Source organism: Hipposideros armiger, unplaced genomic scaffold, assembly GCF_001890085.2.
Source record: "Hipposideros armiger isolate ML-2016 unplaced genomic scaffold, ASM189008v1 scaffold_157, whole genome shotgun sequence".
Classification (NCBI taxonomy): domain Eukaryota; kingdom Metazoa; phylum Chordata; class Mammalia; order Chiroptera; family Hipposideridae; genus Hipposideros; species Hipposideros armiger.
In genome coordinates this window covers 871,655-888,537 of record NW_017731507.1, presented here as the reverse complement: position 1 = coordinate 888,537, position 16,883 = coordinate 871,655, and positions in this window count along the sequence as shown.

Here is a 16,883-nt window from a genome sequence, read left to right as displayed (position 1 = left end):
GGTATATGTTGTGAACGAGAAAATGACATGAAATGATATATATAATAATTTTAAAGAATGCTCTGGAACTTGGCTGTAGTGGGGGAAATTGCCAGTAAGCACCCAATTCAGAGACTACAATATTGATGTAGGTGAGAGATGATAGATAACAGCTTGGGCCAGGGTAGCAGCGACGGTCGTGACAAGTAGTTTTCTTGTCTGTTTGTTTGTTTGGTTTTTGACCGAAATTTTAAAGGCATAAGTGGAAGGCCTCATTGGTAGATTGTACATGGGGTGTAGATATAGGAACCAAGGATAGTTCTTAGCTTGCTGTTTAAAATGCCTGGATGAAAGATCACCACTTGCAGAGATGGAAATACGGGAAAGTAGTAAACTGCAGAGAAACATTGACCATCATATGTGCATCTATGTTACTTAGTGACATGTGGTGAAGGATTATATATGGACAGAATGTCACGAGAGAGAAGACGAGGTCCAAGGGCTGAGCTCTGAGGGTCTCCTCCATCTAGAGGTCAGGAAGGAGGAGGGGATACAGGAAAAGAGACTGAGAGAGAATGTCCAGTGAGACGGACAGCCAGCCGGGGAAGTGTGCTGTCTGGGCAATCGAGTGCTTAAAGTGCCCTGAGGAGTAGAGTGATCAACTGTGTGAAAACCAGTTGGCGGGTCAACTTAAACGAAAAGGGAGCCTCAATCATTAAGGACGGCAACATGGAAATCACCACTGATGTTGCAAAGGCTATTTCCATGAAATGTTGATGATGAAAACCTGAATGAAGAAGGTCAGGTTTGGGAAGTAAAGTAACAGAGCACAGCAACTCTTTGAAATGTGTTTCTATGAATTCTAAGTAGAAAACAGAAGAAAGAGTTTCTGGTTTTGAATACCTAAACTCTATAGGTCAACCTAATTCAATTTAGTAAATCATCTTTTTTTTTCTTCTTATTTTTTTTTGAGGATGGAAAAATTAAGCTAAAATTCTCAACCCAAGATTATAGGGTGAGGAGTTTGTGGAACGGGGTGCAAAGCAGGGACTACCAGATGCTGTATTATTTCCACTGCAGCCTCCCAGGAAACCTGTGTTTAACTTCACAGGAATACACATAGATGAGTGAAGACCAAGTGTCTTAGTCAGTTCAGGCTGTCATAACAAAGTCCCACAGACTCGGTGGCTTATAAACAACAGAAATTAATTTTTCACAGTTCTGGGAGCTGGTAATCTGAGATGAAGATGTCTGGATGGTCAGGTTCTGGTGAGGTCTCTCTTCCATGTTGCAGACTCCTGATATTTCGAGTTGTGGAAAGAGCAGGAAGTCAGAGCGAGCTCTGGGGTCCCTTGTATAAGGACACTGGTCCCACTCATGAGGGCTCCACCCTCGTGACCTGACCACCTTCTAATACCATCACATTGGGGGTTAGGATTTTAACATGAATTTTGGGGAGCACAAAACCATTCAGTCCATACACCAAGGATGATATCCTTTCCATATATCACTTCATATCTCATTCATCCTAGAGGTTTAATGATCACCTATGGACTGATTGACCTGATAATGATATAGGTCAGGGTGGGTATTTTTAGATTTTCTAATTATTTTAATAGAATTCTGTTAGTTTCCTCTATTTTCTTCTCTCTCTCTCACACACACACACACACACACACACACACACAGTGTAACATCTTGTATGAAAAACCTCTTCTACTTAAACTTGAACTTTGTCTCAGGAGCAGAGCCCACAGAGCTTGCAGGTAGAAGCCATCCTTCTGGGAGCTATGGTTCCCCAAGTGTTGTGCACAGTGGCGAGCTGTACCTTAATGGTTCCTCATGGCACACTGTGCCAACAGCTCATGGATCAAGCACTCCCCAAACAGTAGTATTCCCCGACATGACCGATCATTATAGTTTCACTATGGTCTTTTGAGTCAATGATGTGGGAAAGATGGCTCTCACTGTTAGCCCCTTGGGAGAAGAGCTCTTTTGCCTCCCCAGTGAAGCCGCCTGCGTTTTACCCGTGTCCACCATTTTAGAATTTCTCCCTCAGGCTGTAGTACCTGCACTGGGTTATAACACCCAAGGAGCCACATTTTTGTGATTATGTATCACATATTACTACAACCTTAGCATTTTCCAGTGCAATTATGGCATGACGCAAGAGCACTAAACTGAAAAATCAGAACAGTTTGCAGTTGGGTGGGAGTCTAGTCATGCCATTTGCTTGTGATTTTAGAAGAGTAACTATTTAATACTGATTGTCTGATAAGTAGACAGAGATGGACAGAGACACGCACACATGCGCATGTGTGCACAAGCATCTTCACACATATATACATATGTATGTGTAGGCAGGTAGGTACACATCCATCCATTCATCCTTCCATCCGTGATTTTCATCCTCAAGTCACTAGCAGCATGATGCCTGCCTCCTGGCATAAATACATTCAGTATGACGCTTCTTTGTGAGAAAATGCTAATTTAATATTACTGTCCCTGCCACTTCACAGTGTCAGTGTGAGACCTGACAAAGATCGGAGTGTGAGAGTAAACGTAAATGTATGAAAGTACACATGTGCAAGCCATTGGGTTATTCATTGGAAATACAGTGATTCAGTAGAAACGTCTTCAACAAACATTTCTGATCATCTATTTTCTTCCGGGAAATACGCAGCGCACCAAAGGTAGGGGCCCGTAGGCTCAAAGTCCTCAAAGTCTAGATGACATACAAGACTTCTTCCATTGGGCAAGGAAGAACAGCTGGTTAATTTCCATAGCAAGAGTGCATTCAGCTCAAGGATCCAGGAATTCTGGAGTCCATTGTTTGCCATAGAGGAAGTTTGGTCGTTTACAGTGGTCTTTAAAATACAGCTGGGTTTCTTCTTTTATCTCATTAGATAAATATTTCTTTGAGTTTCCTCTTTAAGAGTAAAAATAAAAGCTCTTTATAATTGTAGAGTGTTTTAAACTGAAATGTAGTGCTTTCACATAATTAGTTCATCCAGTGCTCAGGATAGCCTTAACATCTTGTTGCCTTAGTTTTCACAGATGAAAAATCAATCTCAGAATCATAAAGGGCCACACCCAAGGTGCTTAAGTTAAGAGTGAAGCTGAACTGTGAACCTGGGCCTATTTTATTCTGCCTTCAAAAGTCACACACATTTGAATCCTTTCCTTGAACTTCCGTGTGGTTTCCTAAACTTGCCTCATCATCAGACTCACCTGGTTGGATACTGGTGGTCACAGTGGGGTACTGGCAGGTGCTACTAGCATCATGGAGTTGGGTCTGGAGGTGTCCTGCTAAAGCAGGTATTTACCTGTTACTTCCCAGGCCCTGAGAAAGTTAGGGGGACCAGGGAAGGAGGGTAGTTAGGTGAGGAGGGAGACTCAGGGGCTTGGAAAAAGGCCATTTGCCAAACATGATGGAATTATTTCAATATCTTTATAAATGGTATAACCACACCAGTGAGATCTGACTTGATTTCAACTCTGCTTAGGATAGCTCTTAAAAACACAAATCTCCAGAGACCTGTTATGAAGATTTTAATGAAGCAGGCATTAGTAAAGCTAGAATATAAATATATGTTGTTTATTTTTGTTTATAACACAATTCTAATAGATGCCTGGAATCAAGTAAGTTCTGGAAACAGTAGAGTCATGTTGAATGTGGGCTCTGGAGTCAGACTATCTGTAAAAACCCCAGTTATGTAACCTTAGGAAAATAGCATAAGCTTTTATGTCTCAATTTCTTCTTCTGTAAATTTGGGATAATTGAGGTGAATATCTCATAGGGCTGTTCAAAACATCAAGGTTAAACAATCTAGTAAAATGCTAACTCCTGGATCCCTGGAAGCAGCCAAAAGATGTTGGCTAGAAAGACATAATGGCAGCTGGGTAAGTGCCTGTCTTCTAATGCAGCCTTTATGCACATTTATAGAGTGTCTTTGAAGCTGAATTCCTCATGTAAAGATGACTTGCTGTCCCTTAATGATTAGGAAATAGCATGTGAATCATTTACCAATGATGCAAATGGGTTTACAGCAGGGGTTCTTACACTCAGATAATATGGGGAGAAAGTTTACTGATGCCAATCCACTTTCAGAGAAAAGTACATATGCACAAGCAAATGAAACCTTTTGTACAATTTTGGGAGATTCACAAGTTCCTGAGTCTTTGGTTTGCAAGGTCTCAAAGATAGTTTAGAAGCCCATTAATCTCTCACATAACTTTAAAGATAAAAATGTGAAGGCTAAAACAAGTGGGATGTCGTTGGGCTCTGTGGTCAGCGGAATAGTACCCCCCCAAAAAAAATTTGTCCACACTTAATCTGTGGCACCTGTGAGTATGCTACCTTACATGGCAAAAGGGACTTTGCAGATGTGACTGAGTTAAGGACCTTGAGATGGGAGATTATCCTAGATTTTCTGGGTGGGCCCAAAGTCTGGGTCTTTAAAATCAAAGAATCCTTCCTTGCTGAGCTCAGAACAAGAGGGAGATTTGACAACTGAAGAACCATCAGAGGAATGCAATGTTGCTGGCTTTAAAGATAGAGGAAGGAACTATGATCCAAAGAATGTAGGTGGCCTCTGAAAGTGAGGGAACAGATTCTCCCCTAAGAGCCTACAAGAAGGAATGAAACCCATCTTGGCGCCTTGATCTTACCCTCGTAATACTTGTGTCAGATTTCTGGCCTATTAAATTAAGGAGGAAATATATATTGTTTTAAGCCACTAAATGTGTAGCAATTGGTTACAGCAGCAATAGAAAACTTGTACAGTCTCTGTGGGAGAAGGGACAAGAGATTTGGGTATAAAATACTTATTGAGAATCGCCATTCAGGATGGAGAAGCAGAACTGGCAGAGGCCGATGTCAAACAGCGATTCTCACCCCAACAAAGCCACATCCAACCCACTGAGGAGCTTTGGAGCAAATACTGCCCATCAGAGCTGTCTCACTTTGGGCCAAATGACAGAGCCTTTGTGTTCCTCTCTCTCTCCATCACCAGATCCAGGCTGCCCCGAGAAGGGCACGCTGGGTGAAGGCCATCTCTCTGCAACCGAGGCAGATCCTGAAGGAAATGGTTTCCATGCCCACCTCTCACCCCCAACAACCTGGACATAACCTACTCCCCTGAAGGGCTTATCTCCATGACAACAACAGCCCACTTCCTGTACTGCTCAAATCCTCTCCCCCATACGCATTTAGGAGGTCCCCTAGGTTTTCGGGGTCATTCTGTCAGAGGAGAAACTTAGAAAAGGGGAGCTAGTGGGATGAAGTATACCCACACCACTCCATTTAGTCTCTGGCCCCAGTAGACATTTACTTTCACTCTCCTCTGTCCATTCTAGTCTTCTCTCTCAGCTATGACCTTAGCTGGCCTTGAGGACACAGCTGGTATCACAGCCCAGACCCTCATCACTAAGCCCCTGGTCACCATGTCCTTGGCAGACTGGGGTTGCTATGCCTGTCCATGTAGTCATAGTGGGTCAAAGGACTACAAAGTAGCACTCAAGTGACCCACCTGGGTTCCACACAGACTCCTCCCCATCCCCCCCACTCTCATCCTCACAGAGTGTTGCCTCTGAGCTGATGCTTTGGCTGTGCCTTCAGCAAGCTGTTCTAGAGCTCTACGCGGCCAGCAGTGTCTGTGTCATGCAGCATGGAATATCACGCAGGGTTTCTTGACCACAGGGTCATGCCCGCACCTCTTCTGTTGAAATGTAAGTCCCCTGCTCTGACTTCATGTGGGACCCCATGCTGGTGGACTGAACACTCGATACGGTCTTGGACTAATGTCATGACTGAAGCCCTATGGACAAGAAGAATAAATCCATGTGCAGAGCATGTCTATTCCTTTGAGAATGAACCACTGGCCCTTCCAGGATGGCTCAGAAGAGTGAATTTGACATCAAGTGCTCATTTCGACTTGGTGTCAGTTACTAACAGGCTAATAGGCTGGAGTTAGGCAGCGGGAATAACTAGATCGGCCTTGAGAAATGAAAGTCCATGCTGTTGGGTCAGTGTGTAGCTTTCATTTTTGCCACTGTAGATATTTAATGAATGTGCAATTCATGACACCATTTGCATGGCTACTAACAGAGGCTGGTTATTGTTAGCTAGCCAAATTAGTTTGTCTACTTACTTAGGGCCTGTCCTATGGTGGGTGATTTCTGCTTACCCTTAACATGCAAGACAAAGACCTTCATACTCTGTGCCCACTCCCATGTATCCATCTAGAACCTTCACCCAGAATTCCATATCCTCATCTATTGACCAGCTGTCCAGGCCATTCATCACTGCCAATGCACCCATATATATTCTATAGCTTGAGTCACTTCTCCTTGCATGCAAAGTGGATGACACAGTGCACTGGCCAATGCCCTACCCATTGGGAGGACTTTCCATTATCACTGTTTTATGGGACGATTTTTTTTTTTTTTTTGCTGAGCCATCCTGCCACCTGTTGGCAGCTCAGTGGCAGCTCAGCTCAGGTGCAGTGCCATTGGCCCATATGGGAATCAAACCGGTGGCCCTGCCACTCAGCGCTTACATTCTGAAGCCAACTTCCAACCAACTGAGCCATTGGGCCGGCCCATGGGACTACTTCTAAGTGAGGCTATAATGCAGCCAGCTTCCATTTTTTACTTGGAGCTACATACTAAGCTGTACATCTATGAATCAAACTCAGACTTTTTTCTTGCTCCTTTCACAAGTCACACAGGTATTTCCTGGGTTTTTTGCCCTTTCATTGGTCAGTTGTATAGATTTTTTTAAAAATCAATTTTATCAATCCTTTCAAATAATCAACTTATGACTGCTGATTTTTTTCTATTTATATCTAATTTTTACTTCATAAATTTTCTCTTATTTTGATTGCTTCCATTGTCCTATATTGTGTTTACTTTGCTTTTGTGTGTATGTTGCCTGAGATATAACCTTAGACCATTGCCTTTATACCTTTCTTCTTTTCTACTGCAGGCGATAAAGTTATTAATACCCCCTGTGAATGCTGATTTAGCAAAATTCCATGAGTTCTGATGTTGTTCATATTTTATATGTGTTCTATTGTTTATTAAAAGAGGGGGTTGAAATATCTGCTTTAATTGTAAATTTATCTGTATGTTCCTCTAGTCCTCTCAAATTTTGCTCTGTAAAACTTCTAAAACTCTATTATTGGTTTAACAAACATCATGATAGTTATACCCTCTGGATTAATATAATATTTAACCATTGTTAAATGCACCTGCTTAGTAATATTCTTCTTTTTAAAGTATACTTGGATGAATATTAATATGGTCACACATCTTTTTTTTCTTTTTTTTTTTTTTTAGCTGAGCCATCCTGCCACCTGTTGGCAGCTCAGCAGCTGCTCAGCTCGGGCTGGGACTCGAACCGCTGTTGCTTAGAGCTCACACTCTTGAGCGAGCTCTTAACCAACTGAGCCACTCGACCGGCCCCTCACACATCTTTTTAATTCTGGTTTTCACAGTATATTTTTTCTATCCTTTTATGATCAACATGTCTGAAGTATCTTGTTAATACCTATAATCAGGTCTTGGTTTGTGTCCAGTTTTACAACTTGCTCATTTTAATTGAATTAAAAAAATTTTAATATAAATATTTATATGTTTGAGTTTCATTCTACCAGAATTGCTATTTGTTTTCTACTTATCCCTTTTACTTTGTGTTCCTCTGATTCTTCATTCCTTTCTTCTGTTTTTGAATTATTTGTCAGTGTTCTGTCTTGCACTATTGATTTATTAGTCATACGTCCTATATTTTTAGTGGTTGCTCTAGATATTACAACGTGCATGCTTAATGTATCACATCTTTCTTCAAATCAGATTACACAGAAACCGGGATGTTAGCAGTGGGTAGGATAGTGACTAATTTAGCAGTGGGTAGGATAGTGAGTTTGTGACTAATTTTAGAGTTGAGCAAGTATGGGCAGAAATGAGAGGACACCACACATGAAAAGCTGCCCTACAGGATGGATGTGCAAATTGAGACGGGTGGAAGAACGGAGGGAGGATGTCCTTAGCCCTCACCAGTGGTCTCTGTCTTTTCAGGGCTGATCACATGGTGACGCATCACTCATGCCCCCCATGTGTCCAAACACAGAAGGCGGCTCACAGTAGGTGCAGATAAACTGGCTACTGAATAGTACAAATCCAGCCTGAGTTGACACATCTGTCAAACCCACCCTAGTGTCCCCGAGCTCTCTGACTATGTGCATCTACCAGTAGAGCGCTGTAAATAAAAGATGTAAAATTCCATCCGGGGCAGCAGACATAACAGAGCTACTGACTTTAATATCCTGTCAAAGGACGTGCCTCACAGTGAAACGCGACAGCTTGTTTTACTTAATTCTGGGAGAAGCAAAGCCAGGCTGACCTTGATGAATCCTTACCTGCAGTTGTGAGGCATCTAAATATTTCAACCCCCCTGTGTATGCCATAGTCCTGCCCGGTATGTAGCAAACAGTGCTCAGTATTTTCTTTGCTTGAATTGCATTATACATTGCTGGACTTACAGACCATAAGTCTGCAATGACTTGCTACCTGTGCGTGACAGGCAAGGAGATTAGCACAGGAAGGAGCTGATAATAACGCTCTCAGAGAAACATATCCATTCTTAGCAAGACAGAGTGAATTGGGGGTGTGATTTTCAGCGTCCGAAGATGAGGGAGGCAGGTGGAAACCGGATTGGGCGCACAGGCTCTGCGATTATCGAGCTACTTTAAGTGAAACACTCAGCTTTTCTCCATCCACCGGCTCCTTTTTAGGCTGGCTCTCTGTGAATTCCTCAGATCAAAGGTTTTCCCTCTCCTTGTTTCCCTCCAATTATTAGCAAATTACCCAAGGAGGGGCGTTACTGGGTTCAGAGCAAAACTCCTTTAAAACCAGCAAAGACACACTCTGAAGGAACTGCCACCTCTCTAACAATTAAAGTCGACATCCTCCAGGTTGTCGCTGAGAGCCGTCATTATCTCGGGCTCCAGCTTCTGGCTGCATCCCCTTCTGCTTTGGCCTCAGAGGCAGGGGTGTTTCTTTGAGCCTCGAGGCCAGGGATGGACTCTCAGTGTAACCACTTATATAGTAAAAGCGAGGCTGCCACATCTATTGATAAATAAGACTTCACTAAAGGTGGCGTTAACCAAAAATTGAACACCAAAAGTTACAAGCAACTCGATCTGATTTTCAAGGTGCATCTTGCTTTCTAGAACATGTGAGCTAGACTTTTCTCACCATTCACAGACTCCCTCTCTTGTAGTAGGCGTCACCTTAGCACTCTCTCCCCAGAGCCTAGATTATCTAAAGTCCTGGCAGCTCCAGTCCTGCAGGGGAGCCACATGTCACAGAGAGAGGCAGGACCTCTGTCTCCCATCTGCTGAAGGATTTCTTTCTGAGGTCAGGGTTCTTTCTGGCAGCTCTATTCTCATTTGCAGAAACTATTCGTATTTTCAGTCTCCACCAAAATGAGGTTCTACCAACACTTTTATTCAGAAAAGCATAGTATAAATCCCAAAACCATCCTAGAGCTACCACAGATGCTGTTATAATGGGGATGGGTAAATATGCACGTCTGTGAGCTTGGACTCCAGACCTCTAGGAGTGGCTTCCGTTGACACACTCATAACCCCACAGTAACTAACATCAGCCGGGTGCTCAGAAAAGGCGTGTCTTCCAGTCAAAGACCACAAGGAATACACCCTAGTCCCACAATTCTGGGTTTATGAGTTGCTGAAAACAGACCTACCAAACCCCTCAGGGAACCACAGAAACTTGCAGTAACATAGTGCGAAGAAGGGTGTACTATAGGATTTGGGATTGCGTTAGGTAATTTGGGGCCAATTTCAAAAAGTGGGTGTTGGCTGTGTTGTGTGTTGCTGCCAGGAGTTTGGAGTAATACCATGGCTGGGTATCAATAAGGCAGGAAGAATGAAGTGGATTGGAAACCTACTCAGTGTCAGGGCAGCTCACAGCTGAGAGCTGTCATTTTTTCTTTTCCTCTTTGGACTGGGGCAGATTAGGTCAGGCTGCAGACATTTACTCCTGGGACCTGTGTCTTCATCGTTGTATCTTCTGCTGATCATAACATTTTCAGGGAAAGTTTTCAGTGGTTGGATTGAGGTTAGTTCTTTCAGCTTCTTGGTGGCAGGATAGGTCATCCAGTTATTTGCCAGGAAAATGACTGTGAGCTGCATTTAAGACTCTGAACAAGTGACATGGACTAACTGTAATACACATGACTACCAGAAACAAAATGAATATCAGTTCTGGTAGGAGATCCCAATGCCAGGAGCTTCGGTACCAAACCCAGGCCATGCAACTATGTCTCCAAGTCCAGCTAGGTCTGTTCCAGAGAGTGAGATGTTTATTTGTTTTATTTATTTATTTTTAATCCTAACCACTGACTGCTCTACTCAACTGGCCATATTTATCTTTGTACAGCAAGATGTGTTTCTAGTACAAACGCCTCCGTCTAGCTGAAAGAACATGTGGCTGTGATTGTTCATCACAACTTGTTTTTCAAACCTTCAGGGAAGCTGCTGTGCTGTGCATGACTTGCTAGGGTCAGAAATGAGTTTTGAATCTCCTTTTTCCCACTATAGTATTCTTATCATGGGAATTCAAGCTCAATCTCAATCTTTCTTCTTGGAACATGATATGACCACTCTGAGGGCCAGTTTTGTCAGTTCTATCAACATAAGTGATCTTATCCAAGATACCCTTCCAGATTTCTGAAAATTCCAACCTGTGCTTTCATAAGCTTTTTGTTTCCTTAAAAAATACATACCTATCACTCAGTGTAAGCCACCAGGCTCATTTATATGGACAAAACTATAAACATAAGTTGGCATCACAAAGTTTAACCGAACATCTTTTGATTCTTTTGGGGACAAGAAAGCGTGAAACAATGCACTTCATTTTTAAAGAAAGGGAAGAGAACAGACTTTTTGGACACCTATTCTGTGCTTTCCACTGAGTGAGATACTTTGCACTCATCTATTTTAATTCTCCCAAAAGCTCTATGAGGCTCAGTGGTCAGTTTGTAGAAACAAAACAGGTGGAATGGACTCTACTCTGTGCGTCTACCAAGTAAATTAGGCCTCCACCTTCTATAAGCTGCACTCATAATTCCCTTTGAGAAATTAAATTTCTCCATGTCTATTGGAGTCTTATGAAACGAATCTCACACCTTACTTCTCAGGGTGGGTGTATGGCTCAGAACTGACCAATCAGGGTGATTGGTTCGATGTGGCACATGGGACTCAAATTGGTCTAATCGAAAGGAGTCCCAGAAATGTTTTCTGGGCAAAGAAGGCACAGAGGCCTTTTCCCTTGTGGCATTCTAGGCCGTAGGGATATTGAATATGTGGAGATACCAGAGGCTACTATCTGAAAAGACTGTTGCTGGAGAAAAGCAAAGAAAACAAAGGGAAACAAAGCCATGATAGAGGAACAGTGCAATGAAACCATCTGGACAGATATATGTGACGAGGAATACAGCTGTGCTTGAAGTCATTTCCCACACGATTTCTCCTTTATGCAACCAGGGAAACCTTCCTTTGTTTTCTCTTTCGTGATTTGGGTGGGTTTTTTTCTCACTCAAAACCTGCAAAGATCTAGTCCTTATAGGGGGCTGTGGGGAGGACCGTCGAGGTCACATCCTCGCCCAAGATCAAACCTTGTATCAGGACAACCAGGGTTGGACAGATTAGTTTGGCCTCCAAGGTCCATGCTCTGTCCATGTCTGGGGACCCAAGAAGGGGACAGGGACAGTGAGTGCTCTGAAGAAACTTCATGAAGAAGACGTGAAGGACTTATAGCACTCTGATAAACCATGGTGGGTAGAACGTGCTTTGGAACTTTTTATTGTGCTATGCTGTCCCTGATAATTACAATTAAACTTGTTCCTCTTTGTGGCAGGGCCACCATTCTAAGGACAAAGGCACACATTATCAATAACTTTGGGGACAAGCCACATTACTCATGTAGTTTATAACTACTGAATTTTGAGCTGGTCAAGCCTATTCAAGAACAATTAAAAAAATTGTTGTTTGAATTGTCTCAAGGAGAAACACAGCTTCTATCAGACTCACGAGCTCTCTACTAATTATGCCCAATTTTACCTTATATCACCAATATTTAGCATAGTGCATGACATATAGAATATTCTCAGTAAACATTTGTTAAATGACTGCATGGACTAATTAATTCTACCAGGGGCATAACCTCCAAATGCCTGTTTCTTAGCTGTTTGCTGTCAGTTTCCTGGGTTCAGACAGTACCAAGTCCTTTCACTGACGAATGCTGTCATTGTCCCTTCAACTACAGATCAAAGGGCATCTGTCTTATAGGAAAGCCCAGTTTCCTAGCAGTCCAGGTTTCTATTACACTCACACATGCAAAGGTAGATTGCTTCCTAAAAGGGACAGATAACAATATGTGCTCCCTTCATGAGGCAAACAGGGCAGCAGGCTTAAAAGATAAATAATGACCGAAAAGCAAGGTAATTTGGAACTATTTCACAGCGGATGAACCATTATTCCTCCCTATCATCAATGCATCTAAAACAGGCTCTCCTATCACCTTGTTCAACCTCCATCATAAAATTAATTACCTCTGGATAGACCCCATTTAATTGCTCATAAAATTGATCTGACTTTTCAGGTTTTATGGCAACTAGTATGTCATCAACAAAAGTGCTTAGAATAAATGAGATGCTCATTATCTACCTTGAAATAAAATAAATAAACCCACGATGGATGTAGGAGCCTTTGGCAACTGTGTCTAGTACTAATGAATGCTTATAGACAACTGTACCATTCCCCTAAAGGTCTTTGCGGGGGAGCTTCTTCGTTTTCAAAAGTAGTAAAAAAGACATTTGGTTTCAATTAGAAAATTCCATGCTTTCCATTTCAAAAAATGCAAGGACTAGTGCCATCATTCATGCATTTACTCATCCCTCTGTTCACTCATTTATTCAATCCAGAGGCCATGAGGTTCTGGGAAGAACACACAACTTGGAGTTAGAAGAACATAAATTCTAATCTTACTTCTCTCACATAATAACCACTTGTCTCAAAAAAAGCTACCTTCTCTCACCTATAGATGCATGTTCAGCAAATTAAGCGTAATGATATTTACTTCATAGGCTGTTGTTAGGTTTAAAAGAGATGATGAATACAAAACATCTTATACAGGTTCTGGTCCAAAGAAAAGGTATTTAATCAACGTTAGCTGCTATTATATTTCTACTGTTGCTATAGCCCAACCAGGAGAGAAACGTGCACTGACTTGAGGCTGCATGATGGAAAGAGATGGGTTTAGGCATCAGTGTTTGGATTCTAACTGTGATTTATGATCTGTCTATCCTTAGGTGAGTTACTGCATCTGTCTCGTCACCCACACCCTCAGACGCAAATGGCAATTTTAACATTTAACCAACAAGATGAGAGAAGACAGTGAGTGCGAGCAAGTGCAGAGTAGTGCTTCTTGTAGATGTCCCCCAGTCACGGTGACCCTGGCCTCAGCCTGCTCTTCTCCTGCCTGAGTGGCAGGGCTGAAGCTAACACACACTTGGAGTTGACTTGAATTGGCTGGAGGTGTGGGCACAAGGGTGGAATGTGGACCCATGGGAAAGGCTTCTGATACCTGCGGCTGAACAGAGATCAGGGACCTGGTGACTCATCTCCACTGTCAGGTGGGGACTGGCCCAGGAAGCGGGCCTGACCGAGCGTCCGCCCCAGGCTGCTGACCCAGGGCCCTCCTTTCCTCCTTTGCTCAAACTACATGTTTCGGTTAAAGGTACGTATTTATGTTCCTCTCAGAACACTCTCTACCTCTTAGCAAAAACATTTACCCTTGCAGTTCCACCCGCCGGGAACACTTTCATGGCTTCCACGTCAACGTTCTTCCACTTAGATACGCTATCCCCACTCAAAGTTACAGCGGATGCCATCTCCTCTTTGGAACCTTCTCATAAGCCCCAAGTTGAGGGCAGATGCCCTTCGCTGTGTGCACGCAGCTCCCCGTAATGCTGACTACACCGTGGGAGAGGCTGTTTGTCCAGCTCTAATTCAGAAACACTCTGTGTGAATTCACATGTCTGTCTGATTCACATCTATGTGTTCCATGCGGGCTCTCCGTAAAGACTTCAATTGGTGGATGGGCTTATGCTCACAGGTCAGAGGCTGGGCGACAAGACTTTGAGGGGCAGCTCGCTCACAGCTCCGAGGGCAGGCCCAAACTCCATCATCCACAGGGTAGCTCAAGAGCTGAGTCAAGGAAAATAGCCCAGCTACAGAGCCAAGAAGTCAGAGAGGCTAAAGTGAGGAGAGCAGGAAAAACCCATGGACGCGACCTGGAGAAAAGACAGACAGGATGGAGACTTCTGCCGCCTGGGTTACAAAGCCTCGGCTCAGTGGTGATGTGGGGACAGATACGGCTGGTCTTAGAGGCTTGACATGAAGGGGCTGGGAAAAGGGGCGGAAGTACATAACACAGTGCATTTTATCAACAACATTCATGGTTCTGCGACTAAATGACTTTGGAATTTTCATTAACTGAGTTAAGCCAAGTCGACTATAGTATTACCAGACACCTCAGAATCTTCATAATGCTAACATCAATACCTAAGCTCAGACCACTTACCAAACTATATGCCATACAATCTTTTTTTTTTAAAAGGATAATTTTATTGAGCTCACATCCCATGAGGCATCGGTTTAGAAAACACAGCTTCCTATTATTCTTGGTGGGTTTTATCATTTTTATGGATTTGATTACTTCATGTATTTATTTATAGCTTGCTTTGTTTTAGAAAAGATCTAAAGCTATCAGCACATTAATAATCATTAGAGTTTTGCTTGGTTTTGGGCTTTTTACACGAACTGTTTTGTTTGAGCTGAAATTACATTCTCCTTTCGTGAATTCTATTGAATGAAATCAGGGGTTATTCCTTCCCTCTGGCAAAGAGAGGTCTCAGAGATGTAGGGAGCTACCCCACGAAGACGGAAACAGAAATGAGGGTGTCCAGACTCTAGCCTGTGGGTTTTTGATCTAGAACACAACACTGCCCCAGAGCCTCAGAAGGCAGGGCAAGGGGGGACAGTGGACATGATATGGGAAATTTTAGAGTCGCAGTGACTTGGAAAAACTTTTAACCTTCTGGAATCTCACTTTTATTTTTTCTCTTTTACAAATGACCCCAGCCTCCCATCCATCACATTTGACCCCAATGTTCCAGATATGCACTCTCAGAAGGGGTGCTGTTACTTTCCAGATGTCTCTCTTCTCCTTGCAGCCCAAGGTTACTACAGCTTTCTCAGGCACAGCCCAGCACCCATCCTAGTGTCTCCGTCCCAACTGCAGGGCCACGGGTCACATCTGACTGTGCCCTTAAACCTTTCTTATCAGGCGCCGCCCCTCTGCACTCTCGTCAGCCCCAAGGGGCTTCCCCAAAGTCCCCATTGCAGAGTCCTCCCGGATCCCTACTCTGCTCCTCTCTATGTCCACAGTTTGTGATAGTCACATAACCGGTTATTCTCCCACGGTGTTCTGTCCCCATTTCACGTTGGAATGTAACATCTGTTGAATTCATGCCCCGTGAAGCAGAAAGAGCACCGTTTTAATAGCCCGTTCCACATGCGTTTCCTCATTTAAACGCCATAATGCCCTGCGAGTTATCTTGACGCTTGCTTCACAGGTGAGAAACCTCACCTGCAGGGAAGTTACCCAGGTCACATATGTATAATAATAAGCTGGAATACAGGTGCTGTGAGGAAAAGAAATCTGTCTTGTTCACGTTTGCATCACTGAGTACATAGAACGATTCCTGGCACATAGTGTATGCTTACGATTGTCTCCTGCATGAATAGATATCAAGGATTTACAAATTAATTGTCAAGTACTCTATACCAAGTTTCTCAACCTTGGCACTATTGCTATCCGGGGGCAGTTAATTTTTTGTTGTGAGGGTAGTATCCTGGGTATTGTCGGACATTTGGCAGCATTCCTGGCCTCTAGCCATGAGATGTCAGTAGCAGTCCGCCACCTAGCTGTGACAATCCAATAAGGCTCCGGATATTGACAAACGTCACTTGGGTGCAAAGTCCCCCAGGCTGAGAACCGCGCTCTACACTGGGGTTTCCCCTGAGCGCCTGTAGACCATGGGTGGTAAGGTGGAGGAGACGGAAGTGATGCACATGAATCCCAGCCGGGCACCTGGGACTTGCTAGGCATGACTCTTCATTCGCTTTTGCCCACTGAGTGGCTGATTGGAGATGAACACCAGGCTGATTCCGGAAGTTGTGTGTACATTGAAGACCATGAAGATACACGTTGGAGGAAACCTGGTCCTCAACCATAGCTCAGAGGACACTTGGACAGGAGTTTCCTAGAGATCACCCAGCTTTGGAATGTTTCACAAGGAGAGATGAACTTTCACGCTGTTCAGCCACTGAGATTTTGGGATTTGTCTCTTACAGCCACTGGTGTCACCAGAACTAACACACTTTTCACATGGATTTTTTTTTTTTTTTTTAGCAGAGCCATCCTGCCACCTGTTGGCAGCTCAGCTTGGGCCGGGTCTTGAACTGCTGTTGCTCAGAGCTCGCCCTCTTGAGTGAGTTATTAACCAACTGAGCCACTCAGCCGGCCCTCACATGGATTTAAATGACAAATGTGAATAGGTATAAAGAAAAAGTAGTTAATTATATATCAAATGATCTGCAGTTGTAATACCAATAACAGATCAATTAGAGTTAACAGAGACCAGGATATGAATAAGAACGTGGGACCCACAAGGGGTTCTCTTCTATCGAAACCATCCAGATCGAGTTCAGAGAATAAGGGGATATAATGAAATTCTTTGCTCTGATAAGACC